Here is a 25,043-nt window from a genome sequence, read left to right as displayed (position 1 = left end):
GGGGCCGATGACAAACCGAATGGAAGGCAAGTGAATTGCCACATTCTGTTTCTCCAAAGAAATCTTAGGAATTTCTGTGAAGAAGGTTGCATTGGGACGGTGAGATACGCGTCCTTTAGGTCGATTTTTACTAGCCAGTCCCCTGGCCACAGGAGGTCTCTTAATAGATGGATCCCTTCCATCTTGAAATGATGATATGTCACATGTTGGTTTAGATCTCTTAAGTTTATGACCGGGCGATAGCCGCCGTCTTTCTTCTTGACTAAGAAGAGGTTGCTGACAAACCCTGGCGACTGGGGGTCTACTTCCTGAACCGCCCCTTTTTTCCGAAGTTCTTGTAGTTCCTCGTCTATGAGGGCTACATTTGGAGTAGAAAATCGTATTGGGTATGGGATAACATTTAGAGTTGGCACAGACAGGAATTCTATGATGTATCCCTTCACAGTGTTGAGAACCCAGGCGTCTGCCGTAATCGTGGACCAGACGTGGGTAAAATACATTAGTCTGCCCCCCACTAAGGTATGTGGTAGAGAAAGTGGAAGGGTACTCACCAGTTGTCGGGCGTGACCTGGGATAACCACGTCCCCCGCGTCCTCTCCATGGTCGACCCCGGGGGAAGGGGAAAAATGGTGCGGGTTGAGCCACTGGCAAAGCATACGGCTGGTGTACGGGCTGATATTGTTGGGCACCTGGTCTGTTGTATGGCCTGAAAGAAGCGTTGCGGCCGGCAGATCGGCCTCTGCTTCTGCCGGCCTTGCCAAAAACCTTGACGGGTTGGCCCGCCTTCTTCAGTGAAGATTGGGCCTTGTCAAGGCTTGTGAAGAGGGACACAAATTTGTTAATATTCTTAAGTAAGTCCTCTCCAAACAACATACCCTCGGCAGAGGGACCTGGTTCGCTCTCAGCTAAGTGTGATAGCTGAGGTTCCAGTTTCATGAGGATTGATCTCCTCCTTTCAATTGAACAGGTAGTGTTTGCACTACCGAGCATACACACGGCTCTTTGGGCCCAGCCTCTTAGCTGCTCCGATAGCCCTTCTGGTCCAGAACTCTATATACTGAGCGACCTGAGGTAGCGGTGCCCAGTCTCCTGATCGTGGATGCGAAATAGCATCAGGGCTGAAAAATGGCTGCCCTAGTGTATCTAGAATCGCCTCGCTTGGGGTGTTTACTGTGGCATCATCAAAGTCTGCCATGAGCCCCGCATCTGAGTCCACAGACTCTGAATTATCATCATCAGCTACCTCCGATTCGATAGATGAGTCATCATTAGAGGTGTCAAAAGAATTAGGTTTAGACCGTCTGGCGGTCTTATGCCTCTTTATTGTCTCCTTGAGGCCCAAGGGTCGTACTTGTTCAGATTGATGTGGGGCGTGACAGGCCGGGTTGGGTCCTGTCTGGGACATATTATTATCTTCCCCTGCCGGGGAGTCGAGTTGGGCTGACACATGTTTCCGTTTAGAAGGGGCTTTACCCCCTGTAGTCCGGATGCCAGATGTAGTGGCCTGTGGTATGGTAGGCCAAGCTGCAGATGTTAAAGCAGCCTGGACGGACTTATTGATAAGGTCCTGAATTTGTGCTGCTGACAAGAACTGGGAAGTTTCTAGATCTACAGCTTTACCAGCAACTCCGGACAATGTGGGGACAGGAGTAATAAAATGGTTGTCCTCAGACATGATAAGACTAGTAGCTACAAGTAGCTAGGACTAAGGTAGAATAAAAATATACTGCGGTATCTACAGCAAGGTAAGAGTTAACAGCCCTGGATATGTATAACAAGCTAAGCTCTGAAAGGTATGTTCATAGGACAACCGTTGCCACATATACAGACAGACCGTACGCGATGCTGGCGCTCCCTCACTCCTCTCGCACAACACTGGCGCCGGAGCGAGGAGGCGTAACTCAGCTACAGCGCTCGCGGGCGTAATCTCACGAGATTACGGTCGCGAGTTCTGTGATAGGACGCGCGGTCAATGATGTAAGCGTGCGCGTCAGGAGCGCGTCACTAGAACACGCCCCCGACGCTCTAAGCCCGCGAAAAGAGAGAGATGGCGGGAACGCTGACAAGAAGACGCTAAGGCCCTCCCCCAATATGGAGTCGGGTAAGACTACAAGCGGGAAAAGAAGGGGAAAGGAAGGAACAAAGGGGGGAAAAGGAAAGAATTAGGACAGAAAAGAAGGATCGCGAAGCGTGCGACTCAAATTACAGACTCACAATCTGTAAGTAGATGAAGACAGAGTTATAATAAGAATAATAATTATAATAATAATAATAAAACAATAAAATCACAAAAGTACAGGACAAATCATATATGAATGAACCGTATATGATCCTATATGACAATATAAATAGAAAAGGAAACAAAGAAAAACCATATGAGACAGATCATATACTTAACTTGCTGCCAGAGCAGAAAGAAAGAGGAAGAGGATCTACAAGCAGCCCCCTTTTATAGCAGCCAGTCAGGCTAGGAGGGGAGGAGTGTACAGGGGACTTGTCACGGTTCGGCAGGTAGGAGGTGGATCCTCTGTGTCAGAGAGGGTTTGGCGTGGACCGTGTCGGTGGACCGGTTCTAAGTAGCTACTGGTTTTCACCAGAGCCCGCCGCAAAGCGGGATGGTCTTGCAGCGGCGGTAGCAACCAGGTCGTATCCACCGGCAACGGCTCAACCTCTCTGACTGCTGAGATAGGCATGGTACAAGGGATAAGGCAAGAGCAAGGTCGGACGTAGCAGAAGGTCAGGGCAGGCAGCAAGGATCGTAGTCAGGGGCAACGGCAGGAGGTCTGGAACACAGGCAAGGAACACTCAAGGAAAGGCTTTCTCTGGCACAAGGGCAACAAGATCCGGCCAGGGAGTGCAGGGGAAGTGAGGTATAAGTAGGGAGTGCACAGGTGGAAACTAATCAAGGTGATTGGGCCAGGCACCATCATTGGTGCACTGGCCCTTTAAATTGCAGAGACCCGGCGCACGCGCGCCCTAAGGAGCGGGGCCACGCGCACAGGGACAACACAGACGGGGAACGGGTCAGGTACGGGGACCGAGATGCGCATCGCGAGCGGGCGCGTCCCGCATCGCGAATCGCATCCCGGCTGGGAGCAATATCGCAGCGCACCCGGTCAGCAGGTCTGACCGGAGCGCTGCGAATTAAAGAACGCTGCGAGCGCTTCGGGGAGGAGCGGAGACCCGGAGCGCTCAGCGTAACAGGACTGCTGGGAATTGTAGTTTTTTGTTTTGAAAAAATTGTATGATGTTTTCTGCTATGAGCATTAAAGAAAGAAAGATTAATGCAAGATATGAGTCTCCTATCTGATATATAACTAAGGTTGATTTGTTAAAGCTGTACTCCGGGATAGAAACATTTATTCCATAGGGGATAAATGTCAGATCGCGTGGGGAGATACCGACCACTGGGGCCCCCTGCAAAAAAGAGCTGTGTTGAGCACTGTACAAAGGGGTGGCTGACACGTCCCCTCCATGAAATTCTATGGGAAGGCCGGAGATACCAGAGCGCAGTGAGACCGCGGGGAATACCAGCGGTCGGACCCATCGCGATCTGACACTTACTTGCTTTCCTTAGGATAGGGGATACATTTTTCTATCTCGAAGTAATCCTTTAATTGCAGTAGCAGGGAGAGGTTTCTACTCCCATAGCAATTTAAAGGGATACCCCAGTGTTTAAAGACTGTGCATAGAGTCTGATTGTGGGAGATCCGACCTCTGGAACCCTCCCCCCCACCCCCGAGATCTCATGTTCAATATGGGGTTCTTTTGTGTACAAAGAGCCAATGGTATTGGGTATTTACTGGCTTTCATCTTTAATGCCATTTCTGTCTCATCTTGTACAGACTCAAGTAAGGTCTGTAACCCTTTGACACTTCATGGGATGTTTTGTGTGCCATTCATTCTAATTATACAGAGAGCCTAGGGTCTTGAATATTTATTTATTTTCTTTGCACTTTATTGCCACTGACTTTTAATCCATGTCCTCTAGGTTTCTTTCTCTTTAATCTTTTACATTGTGGCATATGTACTTATGTATTTCTATTTATTTATTTCAAGGTGGTTCATTAATTTGATTCTTTGTATTTTTTGCTTACTGTGGTACTTTTGTGGCCCGTGATCTTACTTTGTGTGTTTATTTTTGTTAGGGTTACTTTGTTGGTTTTCTGTTTGTACTAACCTGGTCTCTTTGATGATTGTTTTTGCTACTTAAAGGGTATTAGCTTGTCTTTTTTTTCCTGTTGATATTCTTTTACTTTACCCCTGGCTTCCTATAATTTCTGTTTAAACTGTTCTGACCTATGTGTTATGTACTGGAATTGCTCACTATCCTGGTACCTCCTTTTTTTTGTGTTGCCGACCCCTGCTTGATGACTATGTTTTTGTCCGTGCTCTTAGTTCTCAGTTGCTATTAACTGGGGGATTACCTACAGTAAAGTCCCAGCCTCTTTGATGGTGTTCAACGGTAAAGCCCACATAATCCTTTATATCCTGTGTCCAGTCTTGTCCAGTCTAATGTCACTGGATTACAATAACAGAGGCTATACCGCTACTACAGGTGCCTAACAAAGTCTACCACAAAAGCAGACAAAAAGAGACTCGCAATGTTTCTTACTCACACAAGAAAAGGAAGACTGGTTTTTAAGAAAAAAATCGAAATATCAGCAGTTCTTCCTAGGATCGGCCAGGGTTCTCAGTTTGGTCTATCAACTTTGTCACCACCGAGTATGGGAAGTATAATTCTCAGTTGTGTTAAGCACCTCTACAAATCACAAGGTTGGAGAAAGGTTAGAACCTGCAGCCAAGAGGCCCGACCTTCTCCAACTCCCAGAATTTCTCTCCCCGTGCCAGGGTGGAATAAACACCTTTCGGAGAGTAACCTGTAACTTTACAGTCCTATAAAAATCCCCTGAAAGGCAAAGTTCTCTAACAATAATGACTTTTAGAATAACAGGCCACGAGTCGTGTAAAGGATTTGCAGGAAGCCGAAAAATAAATATTTGACCGAGTTAAAAGAAAACCAAGTTATGAGCAAGGTTTTTTGGCACTTCGGAGAGCCTTAAGCCCTAGATTGTCACTCTTGGTACCAGAGCACTTTGTAAGTTCTTGCTAATCTGGGGCATCTGTTGATAGGCAGGCAGGATCCAGGAAATGAAAGGAAGGGAAAGCCAGTGTTTTCTTTGTAATTACGGGATATGTTTTATGATCGGCCGGCTATTGTAGTGTCTACGTCATGTGAGTTATGTGGTGGTGTAAAGTAAGCTGACATCATGGCTGGAAGATGAAAGGTCGCTTGATGAAACGTTCCAGGTTCTCGCCACGCGGAGTGTGATATTTTCCTATCTGAAGTTTCTAATAACACGGATGACCAGGCCTTTCTGAGGAGCTAAATATAAGAACTACGCAGGAACATGTGCCTCCTGGGAGATGCAAAAAAATGGAAAACATCTAGACTGTGAGCCAAAAGACAAATACTTCCTGCTTGATTTTGCTGAAGTTTATTCTAGATTGACAGTACAACCACCAATCTGACTATGATCTCAGTTTTATATTAGTAGACATTCAGTGATTCACAACTGAAAGGGCAAATCATCAAACTGTGCACATCCAACTTCTTGCCTAATGTTATAGAAGTTTTACTCTTGCACATAGCAGCAGTATGATAGGAGTTACATTCTTGTGCTTTGGGGGCAGTATCAAAGTAGTTAAATTATTTTATTATAAACAGTATTATAGTGGTTATATTCTTGTAGATATAATACAGTATTAGGCTAAGATTCCACTTGTTTTTTTTTCTGGCAGTTTTTGGAAAACTGTCACAGCAATTTTTGAGCCAAAGTCAGAAGTGGATCCATAAGGGAGGAGAAGTGTAAGTCCTTCCTTTATATGTTATATTCCTTTTGAAAACACTTCTGGCTTTGGCTCAAAAATTGCCAGAAAAAAAACAAGTGGAAACTTAGCCTTATAGTACTTATTTTCATAAGAAAGAAACAGCGTTCGACACAGCCACTGCTCCGGAGTGAAGTGTAGACTGAAAACTGGTGTGGGTGTTCGTGCAAATCATCGGGGGCTCAGCCTGGACAGTAGATAAATCCACAATGCAAAAGATATAGGAATGGAAGGTGGCACTCACCAGGTTTGTATCAATGAATCTTCTTTATTTGATGCAAAACGGTGCAGTGTCATACATAAAATACAGGAAGACAGGGACGCCGGGTGACCCGGCATGATAGGTAAATCGGGAATCCTTCTGGGTACATAAATTGGCCACGTTGTTCCCTCGGGATTGAATGAAACGATCGACAATGTGCGATAATCTTGATCCTGATGTTCTGTTCATACACAGCATTTTCATATATAAATTTTAGTCCTTTTTATATTATATTATTAATTCTCATTTTCTAAAAAAAAAATATATTTTTTTATACTTGTCCTTTGTTTTTTTATTGACAATATCCGATTTTATTTTGTATTTTATTTATTTTTAATACTATGCTATATGGTTTGAACTATGTCTATATATGGATTGTGTGTGAGTTGGAATGCATGCTTGTGTGCAATGAGATTTAAATTTTTTGTGAAAGAAAGGTATTATATTCGAATCTATTCGATTTAATTGAGTATATTTACGAAAACATAAATATATATAAATAAAAATTAAAATAACAATAAAAAAAATAAAAAATTTAAAATATAAATTCATATAACTAAGATAATTATTTTCTGATAATGGTTGGTTATCTTTTTTGTATATGCATGCATGCCCCTCTCACTTATATCCTATATTTTATATGGGTATTTGATGTATGGTGATGAATTATATATTTTACTTTGTAGATGTTGGTTATAAAATCTGAAAATGATTCTAATCATTGTTAAAGATACAAGGCAGGTTATGCAAGAGTTAATACTGCTCCATATATAAGATCCCTCCCTACCTTGATTGTTATGCCTGACGAAGCCATGCCAGTGCAGGGAAACGCGTTGCATTGTTTAAAATAAAATCCTTCCTTCCTACTTACCTGACGTGCCTATCCCTGGTCAGTGCCGCGGTAACCCACCGTCCTCTGGAAGTCTTCACCCACTACTGCTCGTTTGGTTGGGAGGCTTCAGACCGGGTCTTATACTCACGCTGACCATTGTTGTGTGTGAGCTCACACAACCGCCTGTGGTAAGGGTTTCTTTCAATCAATTGTCACTCTCACCCGGGCGGTTTTATGCTATGGAGCGCTCTCTTTTCTTATATTTTATGTATGACACTTCACCGTTTTGCGTCTAATAAAGAAGATTCATTGCTAAGAACCTGGTGAGTGCCGCCTTCTACTCCTATTTCTTTTGCATTGTGGATTATAGTAGTTATATTCTGGTACATAGGAGGCAGTATTATAGTAGTTATATTCTCGTACATAGGAGGCAGTATTATAGTAGTTATATTCTCGTACACAGGAGGCAGTATTATAGTAGTTATATTCTTGTATATATAGGAGATAGTATTATAGTAGTTATATTCTTGTACATAGGAGGCAGTATTATAGTAGTTATATTTTCGTACATAGGAGGCAGTATTATAGTAGTTATATTCTTGTATATATAGGGGATAGTATTATACTAGTTATATTCTTGTACATAGGAGACAGTATTATAGTGGTTATATTCTCGTATATAGGAGGCACTATTATAGTAGATATATTATTGTTAATAGAAACAGTTTTATAGTAGTTTTATTCTTGTACATTGTGGGCAATATTAGGGTAGGGTCACACAGAACGGATTCACAGCATATTTTACGCTGTGGATCCACAGATGATTGATCCTACAGTGTTCCTCCAGCTGTGCTTGCTTGCAGCGGCAATCCACTGCTACGAGCAGACACACAGCAATCTGCGAGTCACCGAACGCATGCGCAGTGTACTTGCACACATGGCGGTTGCTCTCGGCCTAGATCAGGGACCAGGGGGAGCGGCCGCAATGTGTGCAAGTACACTGCGCACAGGCGCGGGGACTCGCAGATCGCTGTGTGTCTGCTCTTAGACACAGTATTATACTAGTTATATTCTTGTACATAAGAAGCAGTTTTATGGTAGTTATATTCTTGTTCATAGTAAACAGTATTATAGTAGTTATATTCTTGTACATAAGAAGCAGTTTTATAGTAGTTTTATTCTTTTTCATAGTAAACAGTATTATAGTAGTTATATTCTTGTACATAGGGGCAGTATTATAGTAGTTATATTCTTGTACATAGGGGCAGTATTATAGTAGTTATATTCTTGTACATAGTGGGCAGTACTATTCTTATTGTATACAGCTTAAAGAGGAAATCGAAATAGTGTACAACTCAACACAAGTTTCCACAAGAGCCTCATAAATTAGATTGCTCTTCGTTACAGGAACCTATATACTGATGATATATGCTTGTTCGAACTTGAATTTTGCCTTGCAAAGTTTTCTCATAGATGATTTGTTGCAAGTTCATGAGTACAAGAAGGGAGATGGCGTTACTATATATCATGTCAGATCTGCTTCTATCATTGTTATATATACAGTTTTCTGCTTCATGCCAGCCAGCTGTATGAATTTTGCAGCCTCTCCAAGACCGAAAGACAAAATCTGTGTTGTCCGACGTGCAAAGTAACATAAAGAATTGGAATTTTTATGTTTGCATGTGTATAGGGAGAAGACAAGATATACAATGGCACATCCAGTATCATTACAATACTTGCTACAAAATCACAAGTTATTTGTTTAAACTTATGATAAAACTGTAGTCAGAAAAAAAACTTCACTGTTCTTAGACTCTTTTTATTGTGATGTTTAAAGGGGTATTCCAGTGAAAAACTTTTTTTTTTAAATCAACAGATTTGTAATTTACTTCTATTAAAAAATCTTAATCCTTCCTGTACTTATTAGCTGCTGATAATCCACAATGCAAAAGAAATAGGAATAGAAGGCTGCAGCGGAAATTTTTTTCTTTTTGAAACACAGAGCTGTCTGCTGACATCATGAGCACAGTGCTCTCTGCTGACATCTCTGTCCATTTTAGGAACTGTCCAGAACAGCATATGTTTGCTATGGGAATTTCCTTTTACTCTGGACAGTTCTTAAAATGGAGAAAGATGTCTGCAGAGAGCACTGTGCTCATGATGTCAGCAGACAGCTCTGTGTTTCAAACGGAAAATAATTTCCACTGTAGTATTCAGCAGCTAATAAGTACAGGAACAATTAAGATTTTTTAATAGAAGTAATTTCCAAATCTGTTTAACTTTCTGGCACCAGTTGATAAAAAAAAAATAAGTTTTTCACCGGAGTACCCCTTTAACCACTTAAGGACCTAGGGCGTATGGATACGCCTTGACGTCCTGGTACTTAAGGACCCAGGGCGTATCCAGGGTGAATTCACACTTGCGATTTGCGCCGATTCCGGGTCATACGGGTCAATGGTGACCCGGTGACCCGGAATAGAAGGGGGATCGCGGTTGTCTAAGACACCCACGATCCCCCTGTAGGCATAGGAGTGAGGTGGCAGGGGTTCCACCCCTCCTATCCCTGCTATTGGTCTGCTATTGATCGTCAGAGGCGACGACCAATAGCAGACCGGGGGCGGGGGGGTTAACTTTCGTTTTCCCCGTCCTGCCCACCCACAATAGGCGGGGCAGAACGGGGAACCGAAGGGGACCGGGCACGTGACCTGCGTCTGAAGAGGACGGCTCCCGGGATCCTACGGAAGCCGGTAAGTTGATCTGGAGGGCTACAGTCTGAGACTGTGGTCTCTAACTGTATCCCTCCAGATGTTGCAAAACTACAACTTCCAGCATGCCCAGACAGCTGTTTGGGCATGCTGGAATATGTAGTTTTGCAACAGCTGGAGGGCTGCAGTTTGAGACCACTATACAGTGGTCTCTAAAGTATATCCCTCCAGATCTTGCAAAACTACAACTCCTAGCATGCCCACATAGCTGTTTGTTGTCTGGGCATGCTGGGAGTTGTAGTTTTGCAACATCTGGAGGTCCACAGTTTGGAGATCACTGTGCACTGGTCTAAAAACTGTAGCTCTCCAGATGTTGCAAAACTGCAAATCCCAGCATGCCCAGAAAGCAAACAGCTGTCTTGGCATGCTGGAAGTTGTAGTTGGGTACCTCCAGCTGTTGCATAACTACATCTCCCAGCATGCCCTTCGGTGATTAGTACATGCTGGGAGTTGTAGTTTTGCAACAGCTGGAGGCACACTGGTTGGAAAATACTGAGTTAGGTAATAGAACCTAACTGAAGGTTTTCCAACCAGTGTGCCTCCAGCTGTTGCAAAAGTACAACTCCCAGCATGCATGGTCTGTCAGTACATGCTGGGAGTTGTAGTTTTGAAACACCTGGAGGTTTGCCCCCCCCCCCCCCCCCATGTGAATGTACAGGGTACATTCACATGGACAGGTTTACAGTAAATTTCCTGCTTCAAGTTTGGGCTGCGGCAAATTTTTCGCCGCAGCGCAAACTCCTAGCGGGAAATTCACCGTAATACGCCAGTGTGAATGTACCCTAAAAACACTATACTACACTACACTAACACATAATAAAGGGTAAAACACTACATTTACACCCCCTTACACTGTCCCCCCCAATAAAAATTAAAAATGTCTTGTACGGCAGGGTTTCCAAAACGGAGCCTCCAGCTGTTGCAAAACAACAACTCCCAGCATTTCTGGACAGCCACTGACTGTCCAGGCATGCTGGGAGTTTAGCAACAGCTGGAGGCACCCTGTTTGGGAATCACTGGGGTAGAATACCCCTATGTCCACCCCTATGCAATCCCTAATTTAGTCCTCAAATGCGCATGGCGCGCTCACTTCGGAGCCCTGTCGTATTTCAAGGAAACAGTTTAGGCGTTTAGGGCCATATATGGGGTATCGCCGTACTCGGGTGAAATTGCACTACAAATTTTGGGAGTCTTTTTTTTCCTTTTACCGCTTGTGAAAAGGAAAAGTTGGGGGCTACACCAACCTGTTAGTGTAAAAAAATAAATAAATTTTACTCTAACATGCTGGTGTTGCCCCATACTTTTTATTTCCACAACTGTTAAAGGAAAAAAAGACCCCCAAAATTTGTAACGCAATTTTCTTCTGAGTACGGAAATACCCCAGATGTGGGCGTAAAATGCTCTGCGGGTACACAACAAGGCTCAGGAGTGAGAGCGCACCATGTACATTTGAGGCCTAAATTGGTGATTTGCACAGGGGTGGCTGATTTTACAGCGGTTCTGACAAACGCAAAAAAAATAAAATACCCACATGTGACCCTATTTTGGAAACTACACCCCTCACCGAACGTGACAAGGGGTATAGTGAGCCTGAACACCCCAAAGGTGTTTGACGAATTTTCATTAAAGTTGGATGGGAAAATGAAAAAAATTATATTTTTTCACTAAAATGCTGGTGTTACCCTAAATTTTTCATTTTCACAAACGAAAATAGGAAAAAAAATCCCCCCCCAAATTTGTAACCCCATCTCTTCTGAGTAAGAACATACCGCATATGTGAATTTAAAGTGCTCTGCGGGTGAACTACAATGCTCAGAAGAGAAGGAGCGCCATTGGGATTTTGTAGAGAAAATTTGTCCGGAATTGAAGGCCACATGTGTTTACAAAGCCCCCATAGTGCCAGAACAATGGACCCCCAACACATTTGACCCCATTTTGGAAACTACACCCCTCATGTAATGTAATAAGGGGTACATTGAGAATTTACACCCCACAGGTGTCTGACAGATTTTTGGAACAGTGGTCCGTAAAAATGAAAAATAAAATTTTTCATTTGGACAGCCCACTGTTCCAAAGATCTGTGGGGTGTAAATACTCACTGCACCCCTTATTAAATTCTGTGAGGGGTGTAGTTTCCAAAATGGGGTCACATGTGGGGGGGTCCACTGTTGTGGCACCACGGGTGGCTTTGTAAACGCACATGGCCCCTGACTACCATTCCAAACTAATTCTCTTTCCAAAAGCTCAATGGCGCTCCTCCTCTTCTGAGCATTGTAGTTCGCCAGCAGAGCATTTTACGTCCTAACATGGGGTATTTCCATACAAATTTTGGGGGTCATTTTCTCCTATTACCCCTTGTAAAAATGTAAAATTTAGGGGAAAAACTGCATTTTAGTAAAAAAAAAAAAATGTTTTCATTTACACATCCAACTTTAACGAAAAGTCGTCAAATACCTGTGGGGTGTTAAGGCTCAGCGGACCCCTTGTTACGTTCCTTGAGGGGTGTAGTTTCCAAAATAGTATGCCATGTGGGTATTTTTTGCTGTTCTGGCACCACAGGGGCTTCCTAAATTCGACATGCCCCCCAAAAAAACATTTCAGCAAAAGTTGCTTTCAAAAAGCCAAATGTGACTCCTCTTCTGAGCATTGTAGTTCGCCCGCAAAGCATTTTACGTCCTAACATGGGGTATTTCCATACTCAGAAGAGATGGGGTTACAAATTTGGGGGGCATTTTCTCTTATTACCCTTTGTAAAATGGTAAATTTGGGGGAAAAACTGCACTTTAGAGTGAATTTTTTTTTTCCATTTACACATCCGATTTTAACGAAAAGTTGTCAAACACCTGTTAAGGCTAACTGGACCCCTTGTTACGTGCCTTGAGGGGGGTAGTTTCCAAAATGGTATGCCATGTGGTGTTTTCTGCTGTTCTGGCACCATAGGGGCTTTCTAAATGTGACATGCCCTCCAAAAACCATTTCAGAAAAATTCCCTCTCCAAAATCCCATTGTCGCTCCTTCCCTTCTGTGCCCTCTACTGCGCCCGCCGAACACTTAACATACACATATGAGGTATTTCCTTATTCGAGAGAAATTGGGTTACAAATTTTGGGGGCTTTTTCTCCTATTACCACTTGTAAAAATTCAAAAACTGGGTCTACAAGAACGTGTGAGTGTAAAAAATGAAGATTTTGAATTTTCTCCTTCACTTTGCTACTATTCCTGTGAAACACCTAAAGGGTTAACACACTTACTGAATATCATTTTGAATACTTTGAGGGGTGCAGTTTTTATAATGGGGTCATTTGTGGGGTATTTCTAATATGAAGGCCCTTCAAATCCACTTCAAAACTGAACTGGTCCCTGACAAAATTCCGATTTTGAAAATTTTGTGAAAAATTTGAAAATTGCTGCTGAACTTTGAAGCCCTCTGATGTCTTCCAAAAGTAAAAACCTGTCAACTTTATGATGCAAACATAAAGTAGACATATTGTATATGTGAATCAGTGTATAATTTATTTGGAATATCCGTTTCCCTTATAAGCAGAGAGCTTCAAAGTAAAAAAAAAATCAAAATTTTCAATTTTTTCATCAAATTTTGGAATTTTTCACCAAGAAATGATGCAAGTATCGACAAATTTTTACCACTAACATAAAGTAGAATATGTCACGAAAAAACAATCTCGGAATCAGAATGAAAGGTAAAAAGCATCCCAGAGTTATTAATGCTTGAAGTGACAGTGGTCAGATGTTCAAAAAATGGCCGGGTCCTTAAGGTATATTTGGGCTGGGTCCTTAAGGGGTTAAACAAGTTTCCATGTAGGATAAAAAAACAATAATAATAATAATAATAATAATAAAAAAATGGAATTAATCCAGATGTCTACCAGCAGTATATTATGGCTACTGCACATTTTGTGAGACGGCCATGTTGTCATGTTCTGATGTCCACTTGCTGTTGCTTTTCATGAGGTACGGAACATGCCTTCTCAATGTCCTTTTCTCTTAAGCTGGCCACGCACATTAGATAATTATCATCTGAACCTTCCAATTTTGGCATGAGTTGCTGCCCATCTAATTTGTTTGGTGGTCTCCTAATCTCCCCCAGTGATGTTAGGGAAGAAAAGGATCAGGCATGTTGGATTTCAACTCCTTTTGTTAACCCCTCTACTAAATAAAAATACATGTTCATCTGTATGGGGGGATCCGGAGAGACAGATGCTGGTCAAATAAGAGTTAAAGGGGTACTCGGGGGGAAAACTTTATTTATTTTTCTTATAATGAAATGGTGCCAGAAAGTTAAACAGATTAGCAAATTACTTCTATTAAAAAATATTAATCCTTCCAGTACTTATGAGCAGCTGTATGCTACAGAGGAAATTCTTTTCTTTTTGAATTTCATTTTTGTCTTGTCCACAGTGCTCTCTGCTGACACCTCTGTCCATGTCGGGGACAGTTCCTGACATGGACAGGGGTGTCAGCAGGGAGCACTGTGGACAAGACAAAAAAGAAATTCAATAAGAAAAGAATTTCCTCTGTTGCATACAGCTGCTAATAAGTACTTGAAGGACGAATATTTTTTTTTACAGAAGTAATTTGCAAATCTGTTTAACTTTCTGGCACAAGTTGATAAAAAAAAAAAATCCACCAGAGTACCCCTTTAACCCCTTAACGACGCAGGATGTATATTTACGTCCTGCGCCGGCTCCCGCGATATGAAGCGGGATCGCGCCGCGATCCCGCATCATATCGCGTAGGTCCCGGCGCTCATCAACGGCCGGGACCCGCGGCTAATACCACACATCGCCGATCGCGGCGATGTGAGGTATTAACCCTTTAGAAGCGGCGGTCAAAGCTGACCGCCGCTTCTAAAGCGAAAGTGAAAGTGACCCGGCTCAGTCGGGCTGTTCGGCACCGCCGCGGTGAAATGGCGGCGTCCCGAACAGCTGGCAGGACACCGGGAGGGCCCTTACCTGCCTCCTCGGTGTCCGATCGGCGAATGACTGCTCCGTGCCTGAGATCCAGGCAGGAGCAGTCAAGTGCCGATAACACTGATCACAGGCGTGTTAATACACGCTAGTGATCAGCATAGGAGATCAGTGTGTGCAGTGTTATAGGTCCCTATGGGACCTATAACACTGCAAAAAAAAATGTAAAAAAAAAGTGTTAATAAAGGTCATTTAACCCCTTCCCTAATAAAAGTTTGAATCACCCCCCTTTTCCCATAAAAAAAATAAAACAGTGTAAAAAAAAAAAAAAATAAACATATGTGGTATTGCCGCGTGCATAAATGTCCGAACTATAAAAATATATAATTAATTAAACCGTACGGTCAATGGCGTACGCGCAAAAAAATTCCAAAGTCAAAAAAAGCGCATTTTTGGTCACTTTTTATACCATTAAAAAATGAATAAAAAGTGATCAAAAAGTCAGATCAAAACAAATATCATACCGATAAAAACTTCAGATCACGACGCAAAAAATGAGTCCTCATACCGCCCTGTACGTGGAAAAATAAAAAAGTTATAGGGGTCAGAAGATGACATTTTTAAACGTATACATTTTCCTGCATGTAGTTATGATTTTTTCCAGAAGTGCGACAAAATCAAACCTATATAAGTAGGGTATCATTTTAACCGTATGGACCTACAGAATAATGATAAGGTGTAATTTTTACCGAAATATGCACTGCGTAGAAACGGAAGCCCGCCATAAGTTACAAAATGGCATTTTTTCTTCGATTTTGTCGCACAATGATTTTTTTTCCCGTTTCGCCGTGCATTTTTGGGTAAAATGACTAATGTCACTGCAAAGTAGAATTGGCGACGCAAAAAAATAAGCCATAATATGGATTTTTAGGTGGAAAATTGAAAGTGTTATGATTTTTAAAAGGTAAGGAGGAAAAAACGAAAGTGCAAAAACGGAAAAACCCTGAAGGGGTTAAGTCGATAGCTATCTTTTGTGAGGGTATAGCCTATACCAGGGGTACTCAACTGTTTTTAATGAGGGTCCACTTATTCAGGTCTACCACTGGTAAAGGTCCAAGCAAAGCGCTGAGGCCTGGTTCCCCTCAGTGGCATTAAGGGGGTACTCTGGTGGAAACTTTTTTTTTTTTAATCAACTGGTACCAGAAAGTTAAACAGGTTTGTAAATTACTTCTATTAAAAAATCTTCCTACTTCCAGTACTTATTAACTGCTGAATACTACAGAGGAAATTCTTTTCTTTTTGGAACACAGAGCTCTCTGCTGACATCATGACCATAGTGCTCTCTGCTGACATCTCTGTCCATTTTAGGAACTGTCCAGAGCAGCATATGTTTTCTATGGGGATTTTCTCCTACTCTGGACAGTTCTTAAAATGGACAGAGATGTCAGCAGAGAGCACTGTGGTCATGATGTCAGCAGAGAGCATGATGTCAGCAGAGAGCACTGTGTTCCAAAAAGAAAAGCATTTCCTCAGTAGTATTCAGCAGCTAATAAGTACTAGAAGGATTAAGATTTTTTTTAAAATAGTAGTCATTTACAAATCTGTTTAACTTTCTGGCACCAGTTGATTAAAAAAAAAAAAAAAGTTTTCCACCAGAGTACCCCTTTAAGGAGATATGCAAAATGACTGAAGTCTGGAGGATGTAAACCTACTGTTTCCTGTATTTTCTGAATACTGAAAACTGAGACTGTACCCCTGGAAATAATACTGCCGCATTGTGTATCCTTGAATATAATACTGCCACACACTGTGCCCCTGAATATTATACTGCCACATGCTGTACCCTTGTATATAATACTACCACACGCTGTGCCCCTGAATATAATACTGCCACACGCTCTGCCCCTGGTATATTACTGCCACACGCTATGCCCCTGAATATAATACTGCCACACGCTGTGCCCCTGGTATATTACTGCCACACGCTATGCCCCTGAATATAATACTGCCACACGCTGTGCCCCTGGTATATTACTGCCACACGCTATGCCCCTGAATATAATACTGCCACACGCTGTTCCCCTGAATAGAATACTGCCACACGCTGTGCCTCTGGTATATTACTGCCACACGCTGTGACCCTGGTATATTACTGCCACATGCTATGCCCCTGGAATATAATACTGCCACACGCTGTTCCCCTGAATAGAATACTGCCACACGCTGTGCCTCTGGTATATTACTGCCACACGCTGTGACCCTGGTATATTACTGCCACATGCTATGCCCCTGAATGTAATACTACCACACGCTGTGCCCCTGAATAGAATACTGCCACACGCTATGCCCCTGGTATATTACTGCCACACACTATGCCCCTGAATGTAATACTGCCACACGCTGTGCCCCTGAATAGAATACTGCCGCACACTGTGCCCCTGGTATATTACTGCCACACGCTATACCCCTGAATATATTACTGCCACATGCTGTGCCCCTGGTATATTATTGCCAGATGCTTTACCCCTGAATATATTACTGCCGCATGCTGTGCCCCTGGTATATTACTACCACACGCTATGCCTCTGAATATATTACTGCCGCACGCTGTGCCCCTGGTATATTACTGCCATATGCTATACCCCTGAATATATTACTGCCTCACGCTGTGCCCCTGGTATATTATTGCCAGATGCTTTACCCCTGAATATATTACTGCTGAATGCTGTGCCCCTGGTATATTACTGCCACACGCTATGCCTCTGAATATATTACTGCCGCACGCTGTGCCCCTGGTATATTACTGCCACATGCTATACCCCTGAATATATTACTGCCGCACCCTGTGCCTCTGAATATATTACTGCCGCATGCTATACCCCTGAATATATTACTGCCACACACTATATCCCTTGTATATTACTGCCACACAGTATGTCCCCAAATATAATTTTGACAAACACTACTGTACCATAAAACAATGAATGATGCCACTGTGCCCCGACAATGAATGATGCCACTGTGCCCCCACAATTATTGATGCCACCGTGCCCACACAATTATTCATGCCACCGTGCCCCAACAATTATTCATGCCACTGTGCCCCCACAATTATTCATGCCACCGTGCCCCCCACAATTATTTATGCCACCGTGCCCCATCAATTACTGATGCCACCGTGCCCCCAGAATTATTGATGCCACCGTGCCCCCAGAATTATTGATGCCACCGTGCCCCCAGAATTATTGATGCCACCGTGCCCCCACAATTATTGATGCCACCGTGCCCCCACAATTATTCATGCCACCTTGCCCCCACAATTATTGATGCCATAGTCCCCCCACAAGTATTCATGCCACCGTGCCCCCACAATTATTCATGCCACTGTGCCCCATCAATTATTCATGCCACTGTGCCCCCACAATTATTCATGTCACTGTGCCCCCACAATTATGCCACCGTGCCCCCACAATTATGCCACCGTGCCCCTACAATTATTGATGCTGCCGTGCCCCCACAATTATTCATTCCACCGTGCCCCCACAATTATTCATGCCACTGTGCCCCCACAATTATGCCACCGTGCCCCCACAATTATGCCATTGTGCCCCTACAATTATTGATGGCGCCGTGCCCCCACAATTATTCATGCCACCGTTCCCCCACAATTATTCATGCCACCGTGCCCCCACAATTATTCATGCCACCGTGCCCCATCAATTATTGATGCCACCGTGCCCATATAAGTATTCATGCCACCGTGCCCCCACAATTATTCATGCCACCGTGCCCCTACAATTATTCATGCCACTGTGCCCCACAATTATTCATGCCACCGTGCCCCCACAATTATTTTTAAAACTGTGCCACCACATAAACTGTGCTACAGTGACTCTTCAGCTGCTACTGACTATAACTCCCATCATGCACAGACAGACAGTGTGTTCCCTTGCCCCGGACCACGGCTATTCATATGTATCGGTGTCTTAGAGACACCGATACAGATGAATGAGAGGAGACCGGCGGGCAGTCCGGATGACTGGTGGATGCGGTCCGGATCTTTACCCCAGTCCACCAGTTGAGTACCGCTGGCCTATACAATGTGAGTTAGTCAGCAGAGGGCGACATTGAGCACAAGAAAAAAGGCTCCTCACAGTAAAGAAATGTTGCATGGCCATTAGTGAACATAAAAGACAGGGGGCCCTATAGCAAATATCAAAATGAGCCTCCTATTATGGTGTTTGATTATGCTCACAGGACAGAAGGGTCTGGTGTTTATTTTTTCTTGCTATGCTTTCCATGGCCCATTGGGGAATTTTCTGCCTCCATTAATTTGCTGACAATGCAGTTCCCTGGAGAGAGGAGTGTTGCACAGTTTGTTAAAAAAAAAAAAAGGAATGGGACCAACTAGGATGGGGCTCTCTCCATGGACCCCATAGAAGTTGCATGATCTGCCACTATGGTAAATACATCCTTACACATGGCAGCACACATTCCCTGCGGCTCCATGCTAAGGCGTTGTTGGTACTGCTTGTGCCGCCATATGTTGCCTATGTACAGTAGCATTTAATGGGAGTATTCACCCCAGAAGCAATGCTGTAATACAGCAGACAATGGAGCATGCTGCAACAAAACTGAAGACATATGGAGGTAAAGACATGTTGACCCCTATAGACCTTTTTCCAGCCCTGTACCACTTAGCCATATAAAATTTGGCTCAATATTTATTGTAACTGGAACAACACTTTTAATATGACATATGAAATATAGGTTTCGTCTTACTTTAACAGTTAATGTTATGGTATTAGGCACATGATTTAAAGTTAGGCTACACAGTAACTTATGGACACAATCGACCAGCCCATGTAAATCCCATATAACCAATAATCTGTTTCTACAGAGATGATCTAACAAGGAGACGTCACTGTATTCGGAAAATTACAAAGGGTGATAATAATTTCCTGGACCAGAAACAGGACCGGGGGGCCCACCCAGACTGAAGCGGGATCGACATCTGGCTACAGTGAACAGCAAGGAAAAATAAACTGTGCCGCTTCTGTCTGTCTCATCTGGAAAACCCACATATAAAATAACACACCTGTATAGCATGTTGCACCATGGAGTGACAGAAGACTGTATTTCTACAGAGAGGAGGAAAGAACTCAGATATCAACAAGAGGGAAAGTGTTCCACCATTACCATGGCAACCTTGATGCCATAAACTTCAGTCAGGGGAGTTACAGGGACAGAAGACCAGCCTGGATATAAATGCTGGAGGAAGGGCCACTGGCTCACAAATGGGTTCCTTAGGTGACCCTATTTTTATTTTAAGCTTTCTAAAAAACATTCAGTTTTTCAATCTCTCTAAAGTTATAAATAGATGAATTTAAGAAATGTACTATATTTCTCCACAAAGTACCTACGTAGTTCCTTGTTGCCTATTATACAAGTCCTCAGAGGCACAGCTATAAGAGATACAAGAGCTACTGTTGTTCCCAGAACATATGAGTGGAAATGACACAAGGGGTGCAGTTACATATTCTGCCCTGCTGCCCAGGAATTACCCTCTGCCTAATCTGTATCATTCCATGATTTATAGTTATTTGATGCTTATACATTTCTATATTCAAGCAAACAAGAAAATCCCAGCTGTTTTGTTCACCATCCAGACACAGGTACCACCTCCATTACACACCCCGGTTGTAATGTCCGTTTATGTGTTTATGTATTTTTCTGTTTAGGTTTGTATTCACAAACTAGGATGTTCTGAGCAGTTTGCTATTCTCCCTGAAATGGGAATAGTTAATGCTCTGAACCAATGAGAACTTGGGTGGGTCTATTTAAACCAGAGTTTTCCTGCATTTTCTGCTGGTTATTTGTGCAATACACTTCATGTCTGTTTGAGCATGCACCTTGTATTTATCTTGTGATATTATCTGAGTTTTAGCCATGGTTAAATATGCCTGGTTTATATAGATTTTAGTTTGTGTTACATCTGCCAGTTTTTAGGATTGTATGTCCGTTCTGCTTTGTCTGTGTTCACACTGAGTTAGTCTTGTTAGTGTTGCCTGTGCTCTGTATGTTATAATGCCAGTTTGGTATTCTGGAGTCTATTTAGACTGATCCGGTTCTGGTCTAGTGTTTCATGTTTTATATTTTTGTTTTCTACTAGGTCAGCATCCTGATCAGATGGTGGAGTGTGCCCCACTGGCTAGTAGTCTATTTGGCTTTGGTATTTATGTCTACTCCTTTTGTGGAGTGTGGAGTCCATGATTTCTGATCTTTGGAGTTTTTTGTACATGCACTGATCATAGAGTACATGATCACTGATTTAGTGTCCTCTGTGCTACTCATTGATCTGTCTCCTCTGAACTTGATTGACGGGCCGCGTCATCGCTCTGCCGATGACACGGCCCGTCAATCAAGCGGAGGGGCGTCGCTGCCGGCCGAAGAAGGGGACTAGGGGAGAGGAGCTCCCCGCACAAGGGACTACTTACGGGCACGGCAGTGACTAGTTTATATGTTCATATCCTCACCATCCCTGGGGGCAGGAGCAACCCCGGGGTATGGTAAGGATAAAGATTTTACCCTATATAATACTTTGCCAAGCGTTATATAGGGTAAAATCTGATGATTGGTTCCCTTTAATCTGTTTGAGTTAATGTTCTGTGTCCCAGTGTGAACAGTGTCCTATGTTACCTGATCTGTGTAGTGTTTTAGCATTCAGTTCTTCTGTTTATCCCCTTCATCTCTCAGATTATGCTGTATACTAGTTGAATACTTAGTCTAGTTCATTTTATCATGTCTGCCGTTTGTCTGGATTCCGGTTTGTGAACAGTTTGTTTATACACTATGGGGGAGATTTATCAAGAAATGTCTATTTTGATCAAACTTCCACCTTTTTGTCTATACTTTGACTAGCGTGCACCTTATTCATCAATAATGTGCAGCGTAATGATGAATAAGATGTTACAGAACTACAACTCCCAACATGCCTGGACTGTCTGGGCATGCTGAGAGTTCTAGGAATAGCCGATAACTTATACCGGAATATCGGAATATACCGGAAGTTATCGGCTATCGGGCTGGTAACAGCGTGACTTCTGCCAGTTAACCAGTGCTATGCATCGCCGGGTTAACTGAATGCCGGAATGCGCGAAGGACCTGCGCAATTCGCCGTCTATAGACTGGATTCTGCGGGAAGGGGTTAAAGGTTAAATTGTGGAAGGTAGAAATTATTCTCACACCTACTGGTAGGTGGTGTAGCTTTGCGCCTAAAAATGTACCTTTGTGCACAAAATTGCGACTTTTGACAAAAGTCGCAAATGAGAAATACGGGACCACTGCATGGTCAAAAAGAAAAAATTCTACGGGTAGGCAAAAAGAATAAAACTGTCTATATCAATAGGCGCATAAAAGTCTCAAAATATGCTGCTTGCGTCTGAACTGCACCTGAACTGCGCCTGAACATAGACAAAAAAAATGCTCTAAAAGCAATGATAAATCTCCCCCTATATTCTGCCCTGTTTTTGAGTTTATATTATACCTTGTTGTCTGGTAGTTTTCCAGTTTCTGGCCTGTGACCGACTATGTATATTATTTGTTTTTACGTCACTTCACTTTAGTGCAGGGAGGGACCAGCTCCAAGTTGTCGATTCACCGTTTAGGGTGGATAGGCAAGTAGGCAGGGAAAGTGTTACTAGGGACAGCTTAGGGCTTACTCTCCCTGTCCCCCCAGTCCATCATGACACTTGTCTAAGTCTATTTCCAGGCATTTAGCAGAAGGAAATTTGGTGTCACAGTGTCCATTGCATGTTCTGTCATTGACAGACAGCCACCATTGACCTTTGATGTAGTAATGTCATGAATGAGAGACCTGGACTGCTATAGACTGGATCCATATGGTCTTCAGTGATGATGGTTGAGTTTCATTATGGAGGCCTCGTGGTGAGCACTTCAATCCTGCTTTTGCTGTGGAGCGACACACTGCCCTGACTACTGGTGTAATGATCTAGGGAGTCATTGCATAGGACAGTCGGTCAGCTCTAGTAGTTATATGAGGGACACTAACAGCTCAGCTATATGTGTAGGGCAACTTGTGGCAACATGTGTTGTCTCTCCTGGCTTCCAACTGGCTTCCAATTTTTCAACAGGATAATCCTTGCCCACACATAACAGGGTTTCCCCGGAATTTTTCTGCCAGATGGCAGATTCTTTGGCCTGCCCAGTCACTAAATATATTGTCAATCAAGTATTTATGGGACTGTCTCTGTATTATTTCACTATAATATTACAGTCACTTATATCATCATTGCATTTACAAATATATAGATTTATTTGATACCAATGATATATGTATTATTCCAGTGTCATAATGGCCCCTAAACGGCTGTGTTATTGTAGTGCCCATAGTGCCAACATCATAGTAAGGCACAAAACACTTAGGCTAGGGCTGTTGGTTTGGGTTACAAAAACTCAATGTTCGGTTATAGGTAAAAGTTATGGGCATCAGTTGAACAACTTTTTCCCCTATGGGTTGACCCTGGGATGGGCCAATCTGCCAGAAATGTTACTGTGTGGCCCTAGACTATTACATATGGCATGATCAGCAGTATGGGATGATTATTGCCTCCTGTAAAAGACCCAATGATCAGCCAATGAATGAGCAAATGCTTGTTCGTCAGCTGACCACTAGGACCATCATGTGGCCCTAAAAACATTAACTGATCGGCTGCATTTCTCCATGTGTAAACAGGGGATGTGCAGCTTACATTAATGTGAAGGGCCGCACAAACAATCCAGCCATTGTTCGAGCAGCCCTGCTGGCACAATTATAAGCCTTTAGACCGATGCTTATATCGGGCTGGGTCTGACGGTTAAAGAGGACCTTATACTGAGATGGTGGCTTGGTCAATGCCTTACCTTGCAGACCAGCCCTTTAAGAGCCTGGTAAAGCTGGGTGCGACTGTTATGAGAGCTGTAATGGATGCCATATTGGTTGTCACTCAATTATACCCAGAAACTAGTATTACTAAAACAGCAGAACAGAATTTATTACAACTTGATAAAATAAAAGAACTCAGGGGCTTGCATTTACCAATGATGTTTAAGTTGGAAATTTCAGCAAAATAAATGAAGAGAGAGTACGGGTGATTATCATGGACGGGCCCTGTCTGCCTCTACAAGTGGTGAGCATCAAAGTTGGTCTTGTAACATGATTAATATCTAGTGCAGATCAAACCACAACCTCTCCATTAACATGAGACTCCTCTGGTTTCATGCTCTACTTATCGGAGGCTCCATTAACCCCTCGAACACAGCTGGTTTCTATTAGGGGCTTGCAGTGTCATTTCTTCATTCCAAAACACACATGCAGAAAAATGTACAATTATGGGCTAAATAATGTTACAACTAAATAGCTGTAATGGCAGTTTTGTATATTTTTGTATATTTTCATTAGAAAAGTGCTATATTATGTCTAAGAAGATATTATCACACTTTTTTGCGCAGTTTTGCAAAGTCACAATATTCCAGCAACATGTGAATACAACCTAAGGTTTAAGTTCACACACAGCATTTTTGAGTGATCCACTCTTCACCAGTGTATGCCTCTTGACATTTTAAGCATGAATCTCCAAGATCTCCAAGATCTCAGTCAAAACTGATAAACTGTTTTACACCTAGCACAGACCTTGATGGGATGCTCTATGCCACATAGCTTAAAACACCAAAGGGGATATCCCTGTGTCATGCTCTGCCTCCTCAGGCCAAAGAGAGAATCCTTGTCATAATCTGCCTTCTCAGGTCAAAGAGGGAATCCCTGTTTCATGGTGTGGAAGTTTGGGGAATTCCTATTGATCCACTTCCTCAAGCCAAATCCTGCAGTGATGCATTTTCCCCTCAGGCCAAATCCAGATGTCATGCTCAGCCTCCTTAGGCCAAATCTTATTGTTATGCTCCGTATTTTCACGCTCTGACTACTCACACCATATTCCAGTGTCAAGCTCTGCCTCCTCAATCCAAATCCCAGTTTCATGCAGCATGACATTAGGATTTGAATTGAGGAGGTGGAATATGACACTAGCATTTGAAATGAGGAGTTAGAGCATGACACCAGAATTTGGTCTGAGAAGATGAAGCATGACAACAGGATTTGGATTTAGGAGGTGGAGTATGAGTCATGCTCCACCTCCTCAATCCAAATCCTGTTGTCATGCTTCATCTTCTCAGACCAAATTTCGGTGTCATGCTCCAACTCATCATTTCAAATCCTAGTGTCATACTCCACCTCCTCAATCCAAATCCTAGTGTCATACTCCACCTCCTCAATCCAAATCCCAGTGTCATACTCCACCTCCTCAATCCAAATC

General features: G+C 42.9%; 1 long non-coding RNA gene across 2 annotated transcripts in view; it reads left to right on the top strand.

Moving 5' to 3' along the window:
- The window catches only part of LOC130296657 (uncharacterized), a 31,810-nt gene extending 11,564 nt beyond the window's left edge, over positions 1 to 20,246 (top strand). For both annotated transcript variants that reach the window (XR_008849249.1, XR_008849250.1), the window contains exon 3: positions 19,574 to 20,246. This is a non-coding gene — a long non-coding RNA (uncharacterized LOC130296657). The remainder of the gene's footprint in view (positions 1 to 19,573) is intronic.
- The last annotated feature ends 4,797 nt before the right edge of the window (positions 20,247 to 25,043 follow it).

The sequence above is a fragment of the Hyla sarda genome, chromosome 12 (genome assembly GCF_029499605.1).
Source record: "Hyla sarda isolate aHylSar1 chromosome 12, aHylSar1.hap1, whole genome shotgun sequence".
In the NCBI taxonomy this organism is placed as follows: Eukaryota; Metazoa; Chordata; class Amphibia; order Anura; family Hylidae; genus Hyla; species Hyla sarda.
This window is presented reverse-complemented; position numbering and strand designations above follow the sequence as displayed.